Below are 27232 nucleotides of genomic sequence, written 5' to 3'. Positions count from 1 at the left end.
TTAAGTGTCGTCTAATGTATTTCAGCCTTCTGTATCACCCCCTGGTCAGCCTTCCAGCACCTCCTTGACCACTGTGTCTGTATCAAATCCCATATCACTGCATGCTTATCTTTTCTTTAACCGCTTTTCAAGGTGTTTGCTATTAGAGGTAGGAAAAATAGAACACACGGATCCTGCATCTGAGGGCATGGCTATCTCATGTTGTTTTCTTATGTTGGTCATCTTTTCTCCCTGTGCAACTCATGCTGTTACAGCCATATCTTCTCTTTCTATGAATTCTGTTAAACAGGCAGTGACTACAGATAGTTACCTCAGATGGTGTTATTTCTTATACAAAGAGAATAAATTGACTGTGTTAAATACCATTTTGTTGTACCTATTGGTTAATGCTGAGTGATGAACTTAAACAAACACTCTTGTTTTATGAACATTTATTTCCTTTATGTAACACCTCAAGAACATTCCTCATTAGGTTTCAATTAATGTCCTTTCAAGTTTGCAGTTGGTTATTTTGTTTTTCTGGTGGTTTTGTTTGTTTGTTTGTTTTTGTTTTTTTAGTTTATCAACAAATCTAGTATGTAGGTGCTGGCCAAATGACTCAGAATTTTAAAAAATTATACTCAACCTGATTAATATGGAAATGCTTTCCATAGACTGAAATAGAAGAGAGCATGAGTAGAATGTTTTACACTGGCATCACTAATAGATGGGAAATACTTTGTAAAAAAAAGCGGTTTTTGAGACACTTGTCTAAACATTTATCTTATCATCGTACCTAATGATGCTGTTCAGTTTCACAGGCATTACTTACCTGGGTTTTGTGCTATTGGATTAACAAGCTTCAATTCTTTCACAGTCTTATTTAAGATTTTTTTTTTTCTAATGAAGCCAAAGACAGGTATGTTGTGCATTATCAGAGGATCAATCCAGTATTTACATATAGTTTCTTCAATAATAAATGGTTCTGAGCAGTGAGTAAATACTGTTTCTGGGCATCCTGCCTTGTCTGGCTTACTATCTGTCCTTTGTCTATTTTCAGGTCTTCTCAATCCAACTAAAAATGAATTCTAGTCAGGGGGTTTTAAGAGAAAGAAGTTCAGGGAAAGGGAATAGAGGATGCTTGAGAGATGGTTGTGCACTGAAAGTGCATGCACAGCTCTTAATTCTTGCATGACCTTTCTAAAATATAACACTCCCTGACTAGGAACATTTTTTTGACTCTGGAATGTAATTTGTGGAGGCAGGAGTTCTTTGCCATTCTTAATCAGTCAGCTGGGGTCAAATTGAAGCTAACATATGCTGGGATTGAATGGTCATGCCTCAGTAGTGTCCCTCACTTTTTCTTCCAGAAGGGCTGAAAGTTCAGAAGTCAGAAAGAGTAATGTTCCCTGCTGCCCCAAAACAGCCAAAGTACAGTTCTCTTGCTTGTTAGCAGAAAATTCAGATGGGTTCCCAGATTAACTCAGGTCATTAAACAAGCAAATTCAAGATTTAGATCTATGAGAGTTTTTAGAAAGAGTTTTGGCTTTAGCTCTGGAAAGAGACATCTGGAACACTGGGGTTCTGTCATCCCCATTATTCAGAGAGAACTTGTGTATTAGACACATTTATAATTTTTTGGTTGTGATATTATATACCGGCCATTCACACTCAATTTCACAAAATCGGGTGGCAATTTAGAGCTCAATATGTTAGTCTGTTTTATCATGTTAATAAATACAGAACCCTGTTATCTGCTGATTTATTATGGTGCTCAGGGTTGTGTTATGACAATTTACTTACCAAATAAAGCATGTATATTGTTTTCAATTTATTTGTGCTCCCAGGAGAGTGATAAAACTATTTTGGTTAAAAGGCTCATAGCAATACAAGAATTAAAGCTGGAGGGTTTCTAGAGTTTCTGGAAACATATATTTCATCTTGAACCACAAAAATCATTTGTGGTATAAGTGTACTAAGATGACATTTACAGACTGTGTGGGTCATTCAAAAATTTTCAAACCCCTGTAGCATCGATATTTGAATAAACTGTACAAAAATCACACAAACAGATACAAACCTTTGCATTTAAATATCAACTTTTGTGAGTGACGAATTTGGTAGTTTAATTACTACCTTTCTGTAGAGATCTTTTAGTCAGTGCTTCTCCTTTCATTTTTAAAAGTGTGTACCTGTAGCATCATCACTTCCATACTTTCTGAACAGCCTGACCATAGTTTGTAACCTACGGAGCAGCACAGTCTCACTCTGACTTGAGCCAAGCCATACACTTCGGGGAAGGTTTATGTAGTGATTAATTTATCTAAATTTACCTTTCTCTCCTTAAGTCCCTTACTACGTTGCTGGAGTTTCTTGTGGTGGGAAAGGGGATCTCTTATCTCTTCATGCACCAGCTCCTTTCCTATAGCTGCCAGCTTTAATATGATCTCCTTGCTTTCCTCAGGGACTTGTGCTCAGAGGGAACATGCATCATCTCAGACTTTTTCCTTAACTGACTTACAGTGCAACCATCCTCTCCTGGACCAAGACTCTGCCCTCTCTCACCTGCTGCTATCCACATTGCATAGTAAGAAATCTGCTTGACATAAACAAACTACTTCAGGGAGTTTTGTCTCCCACCCCAGCTATATTGCAGGTGCTCACACTCTGAAAGATACAAAAATAAATGGTACTATTTTCCGGCAGCTCTTTGGTGTTTCCATGTGAGTGCTTCAGGCTGTATTAAAGTTCACTGGATTTTGCAAACACAATGGAATGCTGTTTCCCTAGACATTGCTGCTGTGCAGCAATTGTATGCTATATGACATCATTCATTTATCTTTTACTGCCTGTGTATGCCTAGGGAGCAGTAGATCTACCTGATCTGTTGCAGACAAATGTACCTGTATGGCCAGGTATGAGTCAGCTATGCAGTTGTACAGGACCTCAACGGAGAAGGATTGAATCAGAAGGCAGGTAGCTACTGTTGTGGTTGACAGTATGGCCACAAACACATCTGTTTCTAGCTGATGGCTTAGAGCTGGTTTGCATCCTTTCACCCAGTCATACTGTAAAAACAAAACTCATTCTGAAAAGCACTAAAGGAAGGTAACTCATAATCGTACAGGTATATTTTCAAGACCTATATTATGTTCATGCCTATGCCTACTAGAAACAAGTGAAAGATGCACATTATAGAGATCTTGAGCTTTCAAAGCTAAAAACTCTTGATAATTGAAGCCAGTAATTACTGGACAAGAGGTAACCTGTGGCAACAGGCTCTTCAGAGAAAGTAAATATGCTAAGTTTCTTTTCCAAATGATTATTTCTCTTTCTTTTTTTTTTTTTTTTGCTCTGCTACTCACCATTTCTATCCATATCAATGGGCAAGGTGTTTTATATTTAACGTATTTTTTTCTATGCACAAGAGTTAATTTTTCAATTCATAAAAATCAATTTGAAAAATCAATGGCAATGTAATGTTTGTTTTAAGAATAGTGTCTCACTGGTTGCTATTTTCCTGCCAGTTTCAATATCACACACTGGTGGCATAAATATATAATTTTTCAACCACAAGTAATATTTGCTTTCATTTCCATTCTATAGCAAATATGATCTCAGCTTATTTAAAAAAGAATTAGCTGAAATAAATTTATAAATAGAAAGAAGTTAAATTTTTTTTCATGTTTTTCATTTTCAAATGTTTTCCTCATTCTTGCTAATATGTTCCTATTGCTTCTGAACAGCAACAGAACTTATATCAGCATTATGCAATGTGCGATGAGGTTGCACTTAGCTATCTATATGGAAAATAACAACTTTAATCAGACTTCCCTTGTAAAAGAATGAGGATGACTTTATCATACAAAAGTAGAATTTGAAAAGGAAAAACTTAAAGCTCAAGTAAATTGAGTAGACAAGTCTATAACAATGGCTCATTAAAAGCGACTGAATCACAGAATTACTGAGGTTGGAAGGCACCTCTAGGCATCATCTAGTCTAACTCCTGTGCTCATAGCAGAGGGAACTAGAGCAGATTGCTAAGGGAGGTATACAGTGGGATTTTGAATGTCTCCAAGATTGGATACTGGTGTTTTTGATGTTTAAGTGGAATTTCCTCTGTTTCAGTTTGTGCCTGTTGCCTCACTAGGTACCACTGCGAAAAGTTTGTCTCCATCTTCTTTAGTTCCTCAGCAGGTGTTTATATACATGGATAAGAGTTCCCTGAACATTCACTGATCAGGCTGAACAACACAAGTTCTCTCAGCTGCACCTTGTATGTCAGATGCTCCAAGTCCTAATTGTCTCTGAACTTGTTCCAGTATGTCCGTGATGCTTCTACTTGTTGGTTCCCAAAGTATAACATCTGCAGAAGGGAGCTTAATGGGTCAATACATAAACCTTGGAAAACAGGGACTGAGAGAATTCCGTGACCTGAAGGACTGGACTCTCCTCACAAGACCTGTTAAAGTTCAAACTTATGGATTAGCCTGGTTCTTGAAAAAAATTAGAAAGGACCTTGAGATGATTGTGTCAGACCATGTCTAAACTCTTTAATCCCTTTCCCTCCCTGTAATCCTGGTTGAGGGAAATATTAACCCACCGGGCAACTGTACTAAAAACTTGTGTAATTCCCTCATTAACATAGCTCGTCCTCCTCATTAACATGCCCAACCTCCAAGGCCCTTAAATTGTGTTCGCTTGTTCAGCAAAGAATTCCAACTTCCACCCCATACCTGGGATTGCTTAGTTTTTGACCACCCACTTCTACTGGGATATGCCTTACTGGTGCTGGGTAGAGGGGAAGGGTCACCTCCCTAAACCTGCTGGTGACAATCTTCCTAATACAGCACAGGACACATCTTCTCTAAAAGGGCACATTGCTGGCTTCTGACTAGTTGCTGTCTACAGGTATTCCCAAGATCTTTTCTGTAAAACAGCTTTCCAGCTGGTTGGCCTCTACTGCACGGTCTGTACTGATGCACAAGACTATTCCTGCTTAGGTGCAGGACTTGGCTTTCTACTTTTCTTACTTTGTTCACCTGTTTTCTGCCAGCCCAACTCTTCAGCCTGCTGAAGTCCCTCTGAATGGGAGCACGCCCACCTGGTATATCAGCCACTTCTCCCAAGTTTGCGTCATCACACTTCATGAGAGTGCAGTCTGTCTCATTGTTCAGGTCATTAATGAAGAGATAAGACATTACTTTCCTGGAATGAGCCCCTGGAGCATACCAGCAGTGGCTGACCTATCAGGCTGGTCAGATCCGGCTTCTCAGTCAGTCCATGCTGACTATTTGCAGCCACCTTCTTGGTGTCTTGGTCATCAAACCTTCTTAATAGATTTGGAAATGGCTTCCAGGACTACTTGCCCCATCACCTTTCAAAGGATCAAGATGAGACTGATCACACTATAGATCCTTGGTTCTCCTTTCTTGCCCTTCTTGAAGACAGAAGTCTTCAAGTCCTCAGGAATCTCTTTCAACTCCCATGACCTTTCAAAGGTAATTGTGAGTGGCCTACCAATGACATCAGCCAGCTCCCTTAGCACTCACCATGGATCCGTCCTATCAAGGTAAAAGACACATTCAGACTGAAGGAACAATTTTCTGAAAGAGTATAAAGCACTCCCTGCTAGAAAAAAATCTGGAAATTGAAACAAAATATGTTTTGAAAGAAAGGATTTTATTAAATCACAACTATTCATGCTAAAGTAGGAGTTACTATAGCATAGTGCTTTATAAAAATCATGTTTACCCTTAAAATTTTAAAATGTATTCATACCTTATGCAGAAACAGAATGTGTTTATACCACAAAGACTGAAATTGTTTGGAATTTCAAGTTAGTGAATCTGGCTTTTTGGTGAGAGGTCTCTGACACTGATGGCACTGGTGTTGCAAGCAGTGTGTGAACTTCTGATAACTTTTCCAGTAGAATATAACACTTGGCTTTTGACTCAGAAGTGCCAAAGTGATTTTGATTTCCTAAAAGAAATTCTTTCTTCACAGACTGTACTACCATAATTCAGATCACTGGCAGTTTTCAAGTAGAAGCACTTGAAGAGAAGTGACTGTTAAGAGAAGAGACCAAAATGGTAGTTGATACTGGTTTGTTCCTTTCAAATAGAGTAAGGATATCTGTGAACTCCACATCTGTATTTCTGCTTGCTGCAGGTGTCCTGAACTTCCTGCAACTCTATAGGAGATACAAGTTCTTTTATTCCCCGCATGAACTGCTACCTAGAATCTGTACTCAAAATAGAATGAACCACCCTGACATTGTTAGATCAATTGTAATGTTGTCCTAGTCAATCTATTGTCATTCACTATCTTTGGTCATTGTCAACTTTTGCCAGTAAAATAAAAGTCTTAATATCTTGGGTTGAAATGGACTGAAATATGTTTCTATAATTTATAGGTGTTTGGCATCTTATGAGCACAGTTCAGGCAAAGTTTTCTGCTACCTTGGATGATGGGAGTCAATAATCCAATGCATAGGATGCTTCACAGTTCTTGGAGAGGACAGATACGGTTCAGTGATACATAAAAGACTTCACAGGTTCCTTAGCACCTATACATTTTCAATAGGATCTAATGTAAAAATCAGAAAAAACCCTGTTGTCCCTGAATTACTTTAGTAGTTTAAAATATTTAAAATAATTACTGTTTCAAATATTGTTCTAAAACTTCTTTCATCCAGCTGGGAGTAATTCTCTTTTTCCTTGCAGTACCACACTCTAAGTAAGAATTACTGCTGCTGAACTTGTCAATCCTATGCTGAGGTAAGAGTGGCATAATAAGTACAAACATCTTCCCAGAACAATATTGATCTGGAGCCAGTCCAGTAAAAGCACTATTGGGTTCCTAAAAGAAATATTTGGATTATCTATGTACACAGCAACTTGGATATTTTCTAATGAATGACTTTCTGTGCAATAATGTTGCCGGTTATCCTAGGACTGAAATGACCCTGTAGAAATGGCCTTGAGAAAGCCTTAATAAATGAAAATACTAACACTGGCATTATGGCAGCCAACAAAGGAAAAAATACTCTTCTCAATATGTGGCAGCTACTCTCCTTACTGCTGAGCAAAAAGATAACTGCCATCAAATTACGGTACTCAGCCCTTCTTTCACCTCAATGCAAAGTGTGGCTGTTGATTGTTTTTGTTTCTTTCTATCATCTGGACAGATAATAAACTGCACTTTTTTGATCTTTCTGCTTAATATCTCAAACCCTCAACCTACTTAGGAATCATTCTCCAGAATCCCAAGGAAAGAATCAAATCAGCTTGCTGCCAAGATCTGTTTAAGTGATAGACACCTTTAGAAAGTTATGGCAGTGCTTCTTAAAATGATTCATTCTAAGAATATGACAGTAGTCAGACTGGTAATACTTGCCTACAGGTAAGAATGACACCAAACACCCACAACATTGGAAATCTAATGACTGACATGACCTCTCAGCAGTTCATAGATAGTGGAAAACCACTAATCTAGGTGAGAAAACAATGCTGTACAGTTCTATATATCAGTTAGAAATATGGCATTGCCTTTACACACAATGTGTTATGTTTTGTTTGCAGAATAATTATTCTGATCTCGTCAACTGCATGCAATTGTCATTTATTAATATCAGATCACCTTATATTGCATGACAATCGCTTTTAAGTTACTCTTCTCTGCTGAATGTCATGTCATTTAATGAGACAGTATCATCTTATTAGAATTCACCTAGGAACGTGTCACTGTGGCCAGGGCACTTCTAAAATAGTTGAGACAAATTAGTATTGTCAAACCCAAGAGAGGGATTATAAATTCCCTTTTAAACTGCCTTTGCATCTTTCAAGGACAATTTACCCCCTGCAGATTCAGCTGGCTGACGCTTTAAAATATCTCACACTGTCATTCTGTAAAGTGTTTCAAATTGTTTTTTAAACTCAGAATTTTTTTGCATGCTATTCCTTATCTGTAAAAGAAAAAAATAATACTACTACAAGTTTAAGTTTTTATGGGTAATAAATACAGATATAAACAGCATTTTCAAGCAAAGAAAATAATTCTAAGTAATTTTAAAGTATAATAGTTACATTTAGCTGATATATCTAGAGAATTGCATCAATTGAATTAGTCGCCATTCAGGTTCAGTTTAATTGCCAATACTTTATTTTGAAAGTAGGAGACCTACAATATTGAATATTTATTTCTTTTCAGACTGAATTATATTCAAATGCAACATATAAAACTCTAAAAGAATCCTTATTTCAAGTACAAATTTGATGCTTCTCTCTTCCATAGCTAAAATTTGCATCGGATTACAGAATATGAAGAACTAGGGCTTAAAAAAAGACACTAAATATTTAAAGACTTACTATAAGTGTTTCAGGCCAAATATCTGGAACATACTCATAAAAATCAAAACATTACATAAAAAGATGACAACTCAGTAGAAATTCTACTGAGGAAGAAATTCAGTTTTTTAATTTTTTTTCTTCAAAACTTCTCCTCTCCGTATTTAATATATTATTTATGAAAATCTTAAAATTTGAAACCAAATGCTTCTCTTTATCTATATGAGTTATTTTAAAAAGATATAGAAGTAAATTTCAAATATTTAGCTAAGTATACAAATTTATGCTAATTTGGACCATCATTAGACTTCAAAATACCAGTAGAACAGAAATTCTAAATTTTGAGATAACTATATTATGACCGTATTTGGCAACAGCTCTTCATCTGAAATAAATTTGACATTATTTAAAGGGAATAAAACAAGACTCAAGTAAGCAAGTAGGCAAGAAACCTTACCTGAAGTTAGGTAATCGGACTTATTCTGATTACAATTGGTACAGAGAGCATATTCAATTTCCTCCAAATACTTGCCTTCATCTGATATCTCTCCTACACCATCACACAATTTCCATGTAGACTTAGAGGTTCTGACCAAAAGAAGAAGAATGCTCTAATTTATAATAGACAATAAAAAACTGTATTGGAAGAGATCATAAGATCTAGGTACAGTGCAGCTTCTTATTTGAGCTATATTCTTTGTATTTTAAATAATATTGGTTTGTTGAGGTCATTATGTTTAGGGATTCTGGTCTTCACTATGGTGGTCATACTCCCATTTACACGTTTCTTTGATTTTTTTACTTTTGTCAGTGTCATATTCCTTCGCTATTTGAGACGTGAAATTGTGATTTCAAAAATATGCACCACTGCCACTAAGACTATTTAAAAATACTTTTGATTAATGTTTTCCTTTGCCTCAAATGAGGTTTTCAACCAATTTTAGTACCACCCTAATCTCAAAGTACAGCAGCTCTAATTTACTACATATTACTGTGTTTAAATCCAAAATGAAAGCAAAGTGACAAGCTCAGTCAAAAAGAAAACTATCCTTAACCTTCAGAATATTTCTTCTGTTGTGGAGAATTCTATATCACTTAAATACCAATCTTATCAAAGTCATTGCTTGTTCAGAAATAGTGACATTTTGATAACTGGTTTAAAAAATAGTATGGTATAAGGGAACACAGCTAAATACTTTAATGGTCCTAGGCTCTCCAAGAGTTTTGTGCTTCCAAAAGTTCATTGTTGACATACAAACTTTATGTTGTGCAATATGCTTGTAGATGGGGAAAAGATGGGCTTGCCGATGAGGCAAGCTGGGGGAAGTAAAGGCAAAAGAAAATAATACTTTGAAAATAGCTGTTCCTTGCTTTTTTTTCCCCTCCATCCCAAGCTTACTATTTGCAATAAACCTACTTCTTCATATCTAGAACTTTATGACTGTAAAGTTTTCCAATGAAGGTAACTACTGTACCTTAATGATTCAATACAATATCCTATCTCACACTAGGCAGTTCAGTCATTTTACAATAATAGGTGTGTTTAGTTCAATTTTGTCAGGATATTTTGAAGTCCACAATGAATTAAGGAAAGTAAGGAAATAAAAGTTAAAACTTTGGTCTTAAACCCATGACTCTTCAGACAAATGAAACCTACTTTTTCAGTTACTGTAGACTTGTGTCGTAAGCAATCTGAATATGTGTTTTTAGACAGAAGGAAATTAGTTTGGAGACACGTAAAAAGATGACTTGCATTATACCTGGCTACCCAAAGGAAACAACTTATCATTTTGTCAGACTAATGAGATATGTAGGAAATATAAGAGATTTCCTAACAGTTTATTTACACAAGAAACAAGAAACGCTTTCCTTTTTAAATGAAAGAATTTGGTCACCCTCTTATTATGCACTACTAAAGATAATTTTAAGTGGATTTCTGTTTCAGATTGCTGAAAATATATTAACACATGCTGTGTTAGAGTAAAATTGCCTAGAGCCATTCCAAATCAAATAATAATGGATCATGAACTCAACCTTTTCACCTAAATTTGCAGAAGTTTTCTACCTAGACTTTCATATCTGTGTTACTTCTATCTTTCTCAGAGAGGACAAAATGAAAGACAGCCTTGACATAAAGACAGTAACCCAGGAGTCATCAGTGTGCACAATGATCTTTTACTGGCTCTGTGAAACTGGGTGAATCTTGTATAATCAAGTTCAAAAATAAAATTTTATTTTGAAGTGAAAGAGGGATTCATAGCCCTCTGTCAAGTTAACAAAATCAAGCATACTGGCTAAACGATCACTTGCAATCCTTTATGATGCTGAGGACGGGGAATAAATCATTCACTTCCCTACAGTTTAAGTACCAGCCCACCTTCAAGACTAAACACAAATTTGTAATTAAGTACCTAGTGTCATTCCTTTCAGTCCAGGGAGACTCGTGTTAAATGTTTCATTCCTCCGTGCAGACTGGAAGCCATATCTCCCAAAAGAGTCTTTTAATCATCAGGAACATGAGCTGAGGGATCCTCAATCTGCCTGCTTGGTATTGTTCCACTTTGCCTAAGAAAATATTGATTTAATTGCACTTACTAAAGCACTCATCCTCATCCAGTTCCTTCTTCCACTAATATTTTGCTTATTTATGTTGGAAAGGGAAAGCTATGTTTCCCTTCACCTCTGCATGTGAACTCACCAGTTATATAATCAGTTTCTCATGGTCTTTGGGTGAATCGATATTTAATTACTCTGTGTAAGTGAAATAAGTTCAACTATTAGTAGTTACTAGCAGCTATAAGTACTTAGTTTTTTGGGTTTCTCAGCTAAAAATCAAAAATCACAATGTGAAAATGGAAAAGAACAAGATATTCTGTATCCTGAAAATGCTGTTTAGTTGTTAGCTGAAAGACTTTCAAGGCACCATCCTTGGTTTAATTTTGCTCTCTGTGACCTAATCTGCACAGTGTTCTTGGTGGATGTTTTGCTTAAGCTCTGCAGATAAGTACTTAGTGTCCTTGTCAAAGTGCTGAAGGCTAACATGACTGAAACAGTTTTAGACATGACCAGTAGGTCTCTAGGTCTCTAGGCACCTAAGGAAATGAAAGTTGGAAATTTACATCCCAATAAACTTCAGTTACCTTAAACCTTAGCATGAATCTTTGGTATACAAATAGGAATTTAAATTCCTGAAGTTATAGTATTTTATGGTCTAGTACTTATATTATCTATGAAGTTCTTCAATTCTAAGGAGTTCTTTAAAAATGACAGAGCAGAATTTCTCCAGTGTATAAGTATTTTGCAAATAAATGTATTGAATCTCACAAAATTTAAGGATCAGCTATGAGGCAATAGACCAAAATGCCAACTCGCATAAATGATTATACTATGATATAGCAGAGTTTATTTAGTGGTATAACAGAATGTTTTACCTTTGCCAGCAAAAAAAGTCATGCAATGACAACACCTTTACGGTTATAGCTAGAAATGTTTCCTCATATTATGGGCTTTGCAGACATTAACTAATATATAATCAACAATGGCATAATATGACCATATAGGAAATGGGATAAAGTTTGGAAATAGAGGTTGCACTTAGATTTTCCTTTCTGAAGTTACTCAGTAGTTAATGCTTTACTTCAGCGTAATATGAAAATATTTCCAAGATGGTAGGATTCACAAATCTAGAGTAGTCACTGGGTCTCACAAAAAGCAAGTGATATTCAGTCTGTTCTAAAGAAAAAAAATAGGAAAATGCAGCATATCTGCATTAGTCGAGGGTATACTGAAAATGAGAAAATAATACCAGGAACAGGAAACAGAACCTTTGCTTCAAACTCAAAATTAGGAGTGGGGTACACCTATGTCCCAAGAGGATGTGGCTGTCAGAGGGTAGAGATGGGCATGGGAGTTCTGCTACAGGTTTTAGCTATGCCAAAAAGTTGCACCTTTGTTTGCTTAGCTTTGCAAATGAGCCTTGATCTGAGCTGGTGAAAAACATCTTGACCGGATGAAAGATGTTCATCCTAACTGTCCTCAGTGTTGATGTCTTGCAATACCATGAATACTGACAACAGCTGATAAAGAAAATAACTAGTAGGTGACTGTTAAACAGAATGGGCTTATTGCTTGACACTTCACCATCTTCATTAGAGCAGATTTAGTCTAACTATAGAGACAACATCACTAGATTTATAGACCTAAAGTAATAAAAGGCAAAGTTGCTCTTAACAGAAGCCTCATTGTGGAGATTTATATTAGAAAGTCACTTCCTCATCTTCTGATTAATAATTAATTAATGGCATGGGTTCATTCAATTATTTCTTTCTAATATATTCACCCTATTTCCTTTTCCACCAAAAATGCAATTCATTATAAAATACTGCCAAAGGTGATTGATGTAATTGAAGACAAACCTCTTAAATATAAAATTCTTGTTCAGAAAAAAGATGCCAAGTTTCATACCCACAAACTAATGACTAATAATGACCAAAAAATTACTAATAATTATTGTCTTAAAACAATACTTGACCATCCACTATTGCTTCCTGAAGGTAAAAATTTGGGATATGTTTTTACAGAGATGAATAATGTTATTACAAGCAATATCATCTGTAGTTACATACATTGAACTCGTAATAGGAATAGCAGGATGAAACAAAGGATAAGAATATTTTGTCTGAATATTGAGACAAACTTCCGAACAGTGAAATCTATTATACTGTGCAGTGATTTCCTGGAGCATATTATGTTTGTATTTATTTTACTCTCTCTGCCCCACAAGTCATGCTGATTTCAAGACCAAAGCACTTTGTGGAGTTTGAATTTAAACCCAGATGATTGAAAAAGAAAACAATACATTTCAAGCTAACCTCTCTGTGATTGCTTTTGTTTACTTTTTTTTTAGTTTGTACAACACCCACTTACCAGGAATTCTAAAGCTCTGAATAAAAATTATGTCTGCCTGTTGTGGAAACAAATTACTCTTTATTTTTTAACTCCATTTGCAAAATATTATTCCAGATGTTATAGTATTGTCAGATGTAAGACAACATGACACTTTCACAGTCTCTTTTCCAAACAGATTTTGACATAAGGGAATTCTCCACATACTCTGTTGTGTCACTTCATTGATTATTTTTTTTAAAAAGTCTTAAACACATTTGGGAAGGAAGGAGGTCAGATAATAATACTGCAATACTAGTTGTTCAGATATATTTTTCCCGATAGTTTGGAACTGATGACACAGGGCATTAGAGAGTCTTTCACGATCCCCAAAGTCATCTTTTTTGAGCCAATTAAGAAGAAAAGATACATTAAAAAATATATTGTTTCATTTGGGGAGGGAAGCTTCACCAATGGTAATCAGTGGTGATTTCTTGGATTTGCTGCCTACATGAGGCAACATACATGTATATTACATGTACCTATAACTGGACTTACAAGAAAAGCTGCACTAAATTTCTCATTGCTTTGCACTTACTTGGTCAATCCTCATCCTGACAGATGGTGATGAGCAATTCAGCAGCATCCCTAGTCATTATGAGGAATACCAATTTTGCTGGTTAATGTCACACAAAACAGTGTGTGACCAGTCATAACTCTTTACAGCCATCTGTTCTTGCTCAGTATGAGTAGATTATTTTGGTATGGACTATGTTTTTTATATACCAAATACTTTATTGCATGCAGTCATCCAGAGGAAGATGGGTATGAATAGGACGTAATTAATGATGAATTTGTATAAATAATACTACATATTTATTCTTCACAGATTCTTCAGAGGAAAACTAGGCATTTTAAATTCATAGAAGTACTGGTAATAGAGAGGTTTTTACATAAAATGTTAAGGGACTTGAAGATAACAGTAAAATATTTTTATTGAAGAATACAGATGCAGCATTAGAGTTATATGATACATTGCATCCCTTCCCATGCTATTCCTCCGTGTCTGAGATTCGTAACTTATATTCATGCCATGATTTTTAATGTACAATATACTGATGTTTTTATGTCTTTAATTAAGCATCTGTAGAAGAAGGCACATATGAGTCAGATGGTCAATACCAGAGCCCTATCCCTGACAGTGGCCAGCAGGACATGCTCAGTGAAGATCAGGTAGCAAAGAGTGATTTTCCCCTTGCTCCAGAATTTTCTCTGAACATTCTGTGACGTGTGGCTCAGCAAACCTTTGGGCCAAAAATGAAAGAGACGGTGATTTTATTGTTCTCTATCATACTTTCTATCCATCAACTTCATCCTAGCCTGAACAATCCTAGTCATTCCTTCCAGAGAGGTAGGTTGCCTATCAATAAAATGTGGAATTTCGAGAAGTATATTTTGTCTTTTGATGATTTCTTCATCCTTTTATATCTTTGCTGTATTTCTTTCAATCCCCTTTCTAAAATTTCTCTTGTTATAATCCAAAGTTTTGTTTGAATGCAGAGTAACACACAAGATTTGTCTTTGGTTAAATGAGAAAGAGAACTCTCAAACCATGAGCATAGTTGTATGCACTAGTTCATATCTCTTCTCTTTGAAACAAAAGTTCTACAAAACCCTAGGATTAAAAATTATTTATTCAGTTAGTAGTTGTCAGCACTAAACAATTACCTCTAGAATACTTTTTATCTATAAGTCCTTAGACAATGATGATATTTTACATGATACTTTCTCGTGCTAATTACAAATGCAAATAAAATTTTAACATATGTTAATGTGTTATTTTTCTCTATTAGAAACATAGAACTGCCATATATTGTAAAATTATTGGGAATTATTAATCTTCAAAGCTGACATTATTATATGATAATTGTTTTGTTATTTTCAACCTGAATTAAGGGTATGATATAATTTATCAAGATAAAGATACTCAAAGCACTGCTGGAGAAAGCAGCTGTGTATACTTTCTGATTTTTGAACAATTAAATTATCTCAGCCAATAGTATATTAAAAGTCTTTTATTATGAGGAGTTCCTGTGACTTTTAACTGACCTATTACTTAATTTTGATTGCTTGTGAAATAAATACTTAATCTGCATTATGTGTACTTTCTAAAATACTAGTTGCACATTTAGTACACCAATAAGAAGTTTCCATTTAAAATGAAGTCCACATCCATGCTGGTGTTAAAAAACCAGACCAATATAAACCAGACCAGTGCAAAGATAAAATGTGAATATTTTTCTTCCCCAAATATGAAACTATAGTCTGAATCTTTGCATAAGCTGCTAAGGGATTCCCTTGTGCCTTCCTGTCAGTGAGGATAAAAAACATCCAGCATCACACTCTTCTCCATAACCAAAACTATACATTTTAAATATAGGATTTTTCAATATCACTCATCTTTTCCACAGAGAAATTTCTGTTAGCTCAGGAATTCTGCTTAACATGTCACTAGTTTCTCAAAATTTTCAATCTCCTGTTGAGACTAAAAGAACTGTTGACCATTTAAAAAAACATATGTCAAAGAAAGCTGAGTCTAGACAAGTGACTGAGGCTTAATACAGAATACAGTCTGTTGGTCAAAAGGATCTGGGAAAAGAGAGTACTTACAAGTGAGGTGTCATATTCAATGAAGTTTTCCTATTGTCTACATGTGTAGGAAAAGAATGAGTATTTCTAAGGAAAATAGAAAAAGAAATTCCCTGTAGATGTTATTTTGATGTAAAATTAGGTCCCTGTTTATTACAGTCAAAAGAGTGGGTTTTTTAATAATTGGAAAACAGCTGTACCTAACTGGGAATTCTCTCTTTATTGTTTATTCTGCCTTGAATTGTGTCCTCCATCAAAATCATCTTGTAGTATGATCTCCACTTCGGATTAGAATGGAGAGATAAGGGGTATCCTGGATAAGAAGAAATTAATTGCATTAAAAATCAGAGTGGACAAGAATTATGGATGTTCTACTTAAAAAATGCTAAAATTTGTAACATACTTCTTATAGTCAATGCATTTAGTATAGATAAAAATATTTCTAATACTACTGAAACCAAATATCCCTTGGAATAGTGGAAAGTTGTGAACTACCTTAACTTTCCAAATACCTCTGAAGCCGAAGATACAATAGTATTATCTGCAACGTACACTCAGATTTAAGTGGAGAAGTGATGGAAATCACACAGAAGCATTCTGGTACTTATTCATGTTAAAATTGTGTTAGGATTAAGCCATACACACACAAGAAAAGAATGGAAAAAAATACTCTGACAAAGAAAGCAACATTTTACAGGTCAGAGAGTAATCAAATAAGATACAAATTGCCAGGAGTCAAACAGAGCTAGATTCAGCAAAGCAAACTATCCAAGAACAGAGCAGAGTACTTTAAAAGTAGTTGTTTTCACCAAATAACTTGCATTTACAATTTGATCAATTCTAAAACACGCTGGGAAGTTTTTGCTTGTTTTGGGGGTGTAGGGATTTTTTTTTCAAGTTCTGTGATGATATATTCCTCCTTCTTTGCTCTCTGGATTACAAGTGCTTGAGTGAAGATGACATGTAGGAAGAAAAAATAAATGGCTCAACTTCCAGGAGCAAGGCTTTGCAGCTGGGACTTTGGTATCTGTGAAGTAGTGTGTGTATATAAAATGCCATAAAAGGGAGCTATGGTACTCAGGACTTTAGACACATTGGCCTACCCTAAGTGAAACATTCTACCTGCTAATCCCCTTTTTCCTCAGTTCCCATCTCCGATGCACAGAATTGATTTGGTGGTGCATGTTAGTACAACTTTCTTCTTGGACCAGACCTTTCCCAATGCTTTGGAGATTCAATCATGACATGTCAGCATGGGGACTGCCAGGAGATGGGTGGTAAGTGTCTTCACTGTGATAGAGATCCAGTCCCTCACGTGCCTGAAGATTTTTGTTTGAAGTTCTCTTTGTTATTTCCTATTCAACCATTTCTATTATGAAATTTGGAAGATAATATGACATAAAAGATGAAATTGTGAGTGATAGTTCATCATGAAATGTTACCTGAAAACCAAGAAACGAAATGGTCTTCTGCAAAATCAATTTTATGGAAACAGTGCCTTTCGGTATATAAAGAAATATACTTTTAAGAGCTTTAAAATATCAAACTTTCACGTCTTGTCAAACTTCACAAAGTCTGGGGTTGGTTCAAAGCTCCATTTAGCTGCCATGTATTTTTCCCTTTTATTTCCTTTTCCATCATTTTTGATTACCAAGATTTGATGAATTGTTATCACAAAAACATAAGAACTGGCCACTTGAATCAGCTTGCTTTTCTATCAAGAATGTCTCAGCAGTAGCTTTCATTCCTTCTTTGAAAGATTTCTTTTCAAGTCAAATGGAAAGCATTATTTTATAAAGAAGTACCTTACTGCTTTATAGCTCGATTTTCCAGTGCTTCTGGAGAGAGACAGACTTAAGAGTTGAAGGCACTTGGGATCCTGCAGGAGGCACTTGCACAGCAGAGAACTGAATCATTAAATACAGTACATTTTTAGTGCACATACAAAAAATATTGGCTTTGAGCTCTGTTTTGTGCATCTGTACAATGTTCCATTTCCTGGTAATATTTTTACAAGTGCTGTACCTGCTATACTGTAATTGATGGTTATCAGGTTGATTTTTAACCTGCTTCTGTAAGTACCATAGAAGACCTAAGATTGCAAAATATAATGTTCAATATGCTACTTAAAGTGATTTCATAAGAATAGGAATTATTCTTTTATCTGTTAAGTACTGTCTATTTGAGATAGAATGAATACTGTTTATTTGTTTATGTGTTTTCCAATACATCTGTAAAGTTTGTTACATTGTTATCATCATCATTGCTATTATTATTTGGATCAGAACAAGTAGTAAAGAGGAGTAGAAATGTCATGAGCTCAGGTCAGCTGCAATTCTGGCATATAGGTAAAATAACATAGCAAAATGAGATGAAATTAAAAAGAGTGGGGAATTTCCTCAAGTGGGAAAGTTATATCAAGACTATCTGAGGTGTTAGGAATAGAAATTAGTGAAATGAGAGTTTCAAAGGCTATGAACAAATAGGAAAACGGTGCTTTCTAAGGAAGGCAATTACAGAACCCCTGCTTGGTGCTGGGTGCATTGCACAGTCTTAGGTAGAGCAATAGATAATGGTAGAAGATAAAAAGAGAGAAGCCAGGGCCTGGTGAGCAGTGGACCCGAAAGCCTCAGCCACAGAAGCAGAGAGGACCTGGGGAGGGAAGGATGATGGAGGCAGGGAAACCCTTAAAAAAAGCACAGGCATTTTCCCATCAATGTTTATCTGCTACCAGGAAACCTATACGTGCTCTGTTTAACTATTCAGGTGCCCATAAGCATCACGTTTTTGCTTGTAGCCTCCTTTACATGCCAACTGTACATTTCCCAAATACATGTAGCATTGGTGCTTATGGCACACTTAAAGTTTTGTTCTCTGATATGAAACCTAAATTTATCAGCTTAGAAACCCTAATTTTTAGTATTTCGATGCCTTTGAAGGAAGGGAAGAAAGATTGTCATAATTGAGAACACGGTCAGGGAGATCTTAAACAGAAGAGAAGATACAGAAAATAATGTACTGAAAGGAAAAGAAAAGAAACAACTAGAAATAGAAGCAACTAGAAATAAGAACTTTTAACTTTGATTTAAGAAGACTTTCAAAATAGATTGTGAAATTATTTAAAACTACTGCAGCTTCATTTTAATTTCTAAAAACAATGTTTTTAGAATAACCTCATCTTAATATGGTTTTGTTCCCATTTCATATTTATGTTGTTTCAGAAAAGTCGTACTTGCATTTTTTCTGTTTTATTTTTTAATTTTACAGTGGTTAAAGCTGGTTTCTATTCTGGACATAAACTTTTTTAACATTCTTTTTGATTCAGTTTCTTTTTTGAAACTATCCCTCGTTTGATATCACAATATAATATACTGGAAAAGAAAATTAGGTAAATGCTCATGATCTTTATGAACAACAAAGTCTACGTTATTTTTAAATTACCAGATAAAGTGAGATAGACAGGAAACTTAGGCTTCTCTTTTATTACTTCTTTTCTTCAGCTTCCCATTTCCTGGGAGAACATATGAAGATACTACACAATGATTGAGATAAACTGAGTGGGACTGAGAAGTGAAAATATTCAAGAGAAACAGTGCAAGACCAGCTGTTTTAGTATGTCAGGTACAATAACAGAATACGCTCCAAATGTAAAGGAAATTGCTTAACCCTGTTTAGAGCAAGTGTGTGCAGATACACCTCTGGGTGTGTCTGGAAGTGGCTGAGCATATCTTGGTAATATATTTAGTGGAAATTGAGACATCCAGTCAAGGAGGCTATGATGCAGAATCTCTATTACTGTGTTTCTTATCTGCTGACTGCCAAACAGAGATTTTCAAAACTTTATTTTTGCTTTCATTATATCATGCATTGCTCTCATGAGGGTTTCATCAACTGGAATCCGTAGAAAGCCATTTCTTATTCAATAAAACCCATAAATAATATTGGGTGAGAACAATACAGTATAAGTTAAAAGAGATTTCTTAGTTGAACATAGTATAAAGAGCTTTGAATTTTTACTGTCCTAGGTATTTCAACATTTGTTCATATGACATCAAGTTGCAGCTGCAATTATACATTATACAAAACGACCAGGACCACTTGGGAGAATAAAAATAAACACAAAATACAATTGGAATAGATCTACTGAGTAACCTCATTTTAGGTGAACAAAAATCAGAAAGGAATGATTCCTTTCTTCAGCCATAATTCTTCATTCTCAGCTCTTATTTGGGACTCTGTTAACACCAGAGAAAAAACTTGTAAAGATAATTTAATCTTCTTTCACCCTTTGGTCCTTTTTTCTTCTTTTCATGGGATTTAATTCATGACTGAAAAAATCAGTGTCACACATTAAACAGAATACCATATTCATATAACCTCTTAAAACAAATGAGGTGATTCAATTGGTTTAATGTATTCCTTAAATTTGATTTTTTTTGGCCATATAACAAAACATATGACATACTTCATTCAATTGAATTATACTCCATTAGATAATTAAGTGAATATAATTCAATAATAGCATGACAGAATAAAGACAAATATTGAAAAGTGATGAGCTTTTACTTTACCAATTTTGTGAAGAGGTGAAATTTCATATGACAAAGAACGTAGTTTGTATTAGGCAAAATTGTCTTTTTTTGTATTTTCAGCTTAATCTGAGGAGGAAAAGACATTTAAAGATATATTTCATATGAGTTTTACAGATTGATTTGAGCTAGAGAGAGCAACAAGAAAGAATGTCTCAACATATGATGTCCCACAGGCACATATAGTGCCATAATCTCACTGTATCTGTTAATGGTCAAAATCCTAATGTCACTAAGATGAATACTGTCTGCTTCTTAAAGAATTGCTTCTAGCAGAAAAATTGCTTCTCTCCGTTGTCCTGTATTTACAAGTTCAGTAGCTCCATTTCAACAAATATATCAGCTTAGTCTGCTAGGTTTATTCTGGGACATGATGGAGATAACAGGGCTCTCAAAACTGTAGCAATGATCAGCAGAAAATGTCAATGTACTCACAGTATTCCTCTGGTTTTTCAGACTTTCCTGATTTTCCAGAGTCACCTCACCTCTCAGAATCTTTAGGCTGTAATACTGGAGTGAAAGTCTCTAAGAAATACGTTTGCTAGATTTTTCCGTTTCAGTTTCTGGCCCTATAACTTTTTTTCACAGGTAACACTGAAACATGTTTTTCAAAACGATTCTTAGTGTTTCTTATTTCTGGAAACTAAACTGAAAAAGCTGCAATCACTTCTGAGCTTTTACCAAAAAAATGAAGCTTTTACTCCAGTATTAGAAATGGTCAAAGGTTTGATGATCCTTTTTCTCTGCATACTCATAAAATTACTACTTCTTATTACAGGCAACTAAAAACAATGACTTTTAAAAGAAACTACCCACATCTCTTCTACAAACAAAATAGGGCTGGGTTTTTTTGTGGGATTTGTGGGGTTTGTTTGTTTGTTTTTTTCATTTTTGTTTGGTTGTTTTTTTTCTGGTAAACTGGTGACTCAGAAAGCTGACAAGGAAATATGAATTCCAAATCAACCATACAATGACAAAACAACCAGACTTCACACATCACCATAACATGTGAATGCAAGGGCCTACATCTTTTTGTTTCTGTTCTATCATCTTAAATGCTTATTTCATTATTCAACTCAAATGATCAGAATATCAAAGACTGCAATATTTGAACATTTCCCACCAAGCAGAATTTATTCCTTCTATTTACTGGTGTCAAGCAGGTTTCAGTCTCATGCTGAGCAGATGCTTTACTAATGTTTTGCACAGTGGTTAATCAAATATTTATGCAGCACACAAAGGAAATATACTTACATTTCACTGCAGATGATTGAATAAGTTCTATACCATTTCCCAATGAATAGGCACGTCCAAACACTTTCAATTATTCATGTTCTAATTTGTAAATATTGCCAGGAGTTCTTATCTGGCAATGGTTGCTAGTTCTGCAGCTGAGGAGAAAGAATGTAATAATTCCTTCCATGAACAGCAGATATATGATAATGATTCTGTTCTTTCAATATACAGGTTCAGTGCCAGCTCCTAATTTAGAAATTAATGCTAATCCATAAATATAAAAAATTTTTCTTACCTTCATTATAGCTGAAACATTCTGCTACTTCGTATACTCTTGTGTTCTGAAATGGTGGTTTAATCTTAAATAAGATGGAAAAAACTTAGGAAAGTAATTTTGCAAATTAGTAATGTATGCAATACCTTACTTCTGCTCTCTAAAATGGGGTTAAAAGCATTTTGAGGAATTTGAAATTGACAGATAGGAAAATCAAGGTCCTGATTTGACAGAATCCTTGTTTAGGCAGTCCTTACTGATACAAACTGTTTCATTTAAATTCTGCTGGATTAGGCAATAATACATAATGTACACATTAGTACTTTTTAGTTGAATTCTTTTTGTTGTGACAGGTAGAATACTTGATTTGATTCCTAGGTAATGAATTAAACATTAATTTTAATTCTATAAATAATTAAGGTAAATGTGCACTTAACTGATACAGAGTATTATGTGTATAAGCAAAAAAAAAAAAATATATATAAAAGGAAGAAAGTATTACTTCTTAAATCTGAGCAGGCATCCAGCTGGGAGGAACTACAAACCTGCATGATCAAAAAAAAGAAGAAATTCATTAAGGTGAAACACCAGGTTTTACATACAGATAGGAATAATCAGGTCCAACATTATAGATTGAGAATTATACATGTGGGCAACAAAACTGCAAAAGTAGGTCTGGAGATGAAAACGAATCCAAACTGATCATGCTCAATGCTTCAGAATAGAAAATATTCAGAAAAATCTTATGAAGTGTTTTGATGTACATATGCATCGTCATTACTTGTAGCAATGATGTATTCCTGATATAATGTATAATATAATGATATTGCTACAGCATACAAAAAAACTTGTAATACAATAATTACTGAATCCACAGACTCAAATCACCCATACATTATCACTTATCTAATCATGCCTTCACAAAAACTGTAATTATAGTTCTTGTATGAAAATTTAAGAAAAAATTGTTACTATGCCTGAGACCTTCATCTTGCATTTAGAAACGTATCATTTTACACATTCTTTTATCACTTTACATAGATGAGGTTCATCAAACTGGAAGTAGATGCTCATCAGTTTCATGATAACTATAATAGTCATAATATTTTCTCACAGTTCTGAAAAGATGGAAAAATTTTAAAATAGTTTTGCTATGGTTGGAATATTTGCTGAAGAATATGACATGACAGTCCTCATCACGATTAACTTGCTTTCAGTTATATGTCAGAGTTCTGATACAAAAAAATTAAAATAGGTAACTCTGAAAGAGTATGAAAAGTCTGTGTGAAAACCTCTACATTTAAGTCAGTAAGGGAGGGGAAGAGAGAAAAATAGCAACTTGACATATGAGTTAGTTTTTCAGCCAAATGATATTTCCTATTGTAAAAAGTCCTGTACCTTAGGAATCTTGTCTTACCTATTGAGGTCATTTCTCTTTTTAAAATTCTTTTTCTTAGCTATTCTACATAAATAAAACTACTGTTGTGATAAAGAAAGTGTAGCTTTTATCAAGTGTTATCACAAGGATTTGTGACTGATGGGAGGCAAACATCGATCTGGACTTTGCTTATTCTGCTTATGATGGCATTAAAAAGCACTTTAGTGGGTAGACAGTTTAAATTTTTCTTCTGACATCTGTGCCTAATCATTCAAACCTGGCAAATATATCCAAGCATCCTTTTTTTCTAAAGACATATAAGTTTAAGAAAATCATTTAAGGAATCAGCCCAGCCACAACATCACAAGAACAAGACTAATAGATTTTATTTCTGTATACGATAGTCTATATACGATAGTTCTTCTTATTATTTATCAATGTGTATGTGCAAAATGATGATGTTTCCTTCTTTTCTTTTAGAGCTGTGAATTTAGATGTTTCCTTGCAGATTATATGGCATTCTTGGCAGCAAATGGACAACACTCTTATAGGCTTACTACACATATTGTCAATTTTCAACAAAAAAACCTACATTAATTCTGGGCTATATTTGGAAACTGGCCATAGTTTTCTCATTAAGTAAATCTTCAATGACAAATAAGTTTTGGGTTACACAACTGAGATATTAATTAGAAATTTTCAATTCGATTGTTCTCCTATCAATGGTAGATAATGACACTCTCTACTAAACCTAAATAGCTGTAGTGCAGGTGCAGACAAACTAGCTAACTAAATAACTAAAGTCTTCCTCTTACTTTTCTGTGGAAGTGGAGAAATGTTAAAACCACCCATTGAAACTTTTTTTTTCACTTTGTATAGTGGCATATGCACAAACACTTCTGTCAGCACAGCTAGTAATAATGTATAATTAAAATCAAATCCTCGGGGCTTTGTATATAACTCTGCTATTCATACCTTTTTCTCTCTTCTGAGCCCTTTATGTTGCTGTTCTCTTTCCATAGAATTTCTGATTGAGCAATGGAAAGATTTTTTGGGTCACAATATTGAAAATCAACTTTTTAGTAGAATATAATTAATCTTTAATGCTTGGTTTTCTTTTTAATTTTTCTGATTAGCTGCTAGTGTTGTGTTTGGTGAATGCTTGTGTTTGCGTGGAACAGAGGTTCTCTAAGTCTCTCAGCCTACAACATTGTAGACACTTAAATCAGCAACAAGCACTGTTTTAGATAGACCTTCCCATTTTGTCTCAGAGGTGTAGAAAAAGCTTTTTAAAGGATTAAAGCATCATATATTATTTGACCCATGTATGGAAGCCCAATGTGGTATGTTAGCATATCCATGAACTCTCTAACAAACAATTCAGTATTTCTTTAATCAAATGTCACAACTTCCTTGATTTATTCTGACCCTGTGCCTTATTTTTTCCCAATCCTTTCAACTGTATCTATGCAGGCCCTGACATCAACTCCTTCCACACCCACAAATCCAATTAACGTTTCTTGACATGTTTTAGCTGTCTGTTCTGATTTCTGCCACAACCAGTTAAGTTGTCTAAAGAGATGTGTTCTTCCCAGTGTGTCATCCAGAACAGCGACAGTTTTGTTTTCCTCAGCTCTTCTGCCTTTGACTTCTATCATTATGGACTTAGAAATCTGGGATCCCTTTTCAGTTCCTCTGCATGTTCTGGTAGCACTGAGCAGTGCATTGGTCCCTCTCCTTCCCTTCACAGCAAACTTCTTCCTCAGCGAACATGTTTCCATTAAGTATGAGTCTGGCATAAGGAAAAGTTGATGTTTTCCAAAAAGAACCATATTTACAGAAAAAAAAAGACTGGAATCCTGGTGCATGCAGCCCGACAGGTAAAGAGAAGTTGTGCAGAATTAAGCTTATTCATGAATAGCAGTTCATCACAATTTTGCAGTATAAATTTAGAATTAATGTAGCCTTTACCTGATTTCTTACTTTGCAACCACCTCTGAAAAGGTCTGATTTCTTCCTGAATAATGTCAGTAACATTTACACTGGCATGGGTAATGAAAATAAACTTATCTCTGATGTGACTATTTTACAATTGTACAGTTCTGATCTTGCATGACTCCAGAGATCTTTCTGCAGCAATGTCTCAAAACTTTGCAATTTTCTCAGTAGTCCACGTCAAAGTTATTCAACTGGGCCATATCAATTTGGCCTTTGAACCTTTGGTTGCAAGCACTGAAAACTCTGTAAAGGGGGGAAGATCAGGTGTTCTAGTAAGCTTCTAGTCTCTTAAATGACAAAATAAGATAATCTATGAATTTGGAATCCTTTCAGCGTGGCTCACAATTGGACTGAATACCTTAACCAGGAGTGGTGGACAGGTAAAGCTGGAGTCTCATAATTTTATTTTAAATTGCCTCTGCAAATCTTTTATATACCTAATTTAAAATCTTTGCTCCATACCCTTCCACCCTCTTTTGCCTCAGAGAATTAATGTGATAGACCTCTGAAAGCAATTCGTTAATGATTGAAAAGTCTCTAGAGGCCAGAAGTTGAAAGGCTGAAATTTTTATTTGTATAGTGAAGAAATCAAGGTAAATAATATAAATAATGCACATTTCTAGAGACTACTGTACATTTACCATTAGATTTTATTTACTTTGGAAAGGAAATGCCTTTCTTCTAAATATGTTCAAAATATGGTAGGGAAATATTAGTTGCTCTTGTTTCTGAACTTTGAAATATGGTTTCTCTTTTTGTCTGAAATGCAAAATATTTTTCAAATGTGTGTTTGAATGAGAAAGGGGAGTAGAGGGATGCAATATGTAGCCCAGCACAGTTCTTATTCTCTGAATGTTGGCGAAGCATTGCTACTCTATATGCAGGCACGTGAATAAATCACTCGCTCAGGTGAAAAGTTTACATTGGCAGCAGTTGTGCCAACTCACATGGCCAGGAAAATCAGAGACTGACACAAAAAATGGCAAATATATTGCAGCATAAAAGGTCACTTCAAGAATTTCTGACAGCCTGGAACATTAGAAGGTCAAAAATCAACAGCACATTGTCCTGTTTGATTAGATTGTGCTACTACACTCTCTCTATGGACTCTTATTATCTAAAATAATTGCATGCTCTTTTGAAATCAGACAGTCATTCAAAGACAGTATTTCCCATTTTAATGAGAAATGAATCAAGTGTAGCAAACAGCTCATTTTATTCCAGAAGTCCTTTTAGCATGCAAATAGTAGAGTCTTTCAGTGAATACACTTCTGTTTGTGCCATTAAAGATAATGTAGGAACAACTGATAATTGCCCAGTTTAGCAACTGTGTGCCTAAAGCTTGACTGTATATGTAATAATAAAAGATCTAATAAAACACTTATTTTCTAACTTTCTACATATTTTGTCCGTATGTAAACCAGTAACAGAAACTCTGCTCACTACTGATGTATCGAACTCCCCATCCTATCATTTTTAAAACCTCAGAAAACTGTGGGTTTTTTTCCTACTTGTCTTGTTTTGGAAAACCTTAAAACATTTTATGAGAAAAGGCTCTGAACAGACTGACTGGGAAAAGCCTTTTGGATCATCACTGAAAGAGATGAAGATACAGAACGTATTTTCCCAGTTCACCCCTATAAACAAAAAAAACTTTCAAAACCATAGAAATATCTAAAAGTACAAACAACTCTTTAAAGTAAGGATTTCTTTGAATCTGTTTTCTCATCCTTATTTTACCAGTCTGTTCTATTTCACAACATGCAGACCCTGCACCACAGAGACCTCTATAAATACATCTTACTGTCTCCACAAAAACACTGTGAGATCCATGTTCAGAAGGATATCAGTGTCAAAAGACCCACAAGTCATGAACTTGAACTAATTTTAAAACAAG

Source organism: Chiroxiphia lanceolata, chromosome 5 (assembly GCF_009829145.1).
Source record: "Chiroxiphia lanceolata isolate bChiLan1 chromosome 5, bChiLan1.pri, whole genome shotgun sequence".
Lineage (NCBI taxonomy): Eukaryota > Metazoa > Chordata > Aves > Passeriformes > Pipridae > Chiroxiphia > Chiroxiphia lanceolata.
The sequence above is the reverse complement of the archived record's forward strand: the minus strand, read 5'-3'. Positions refer to the sequence as shown.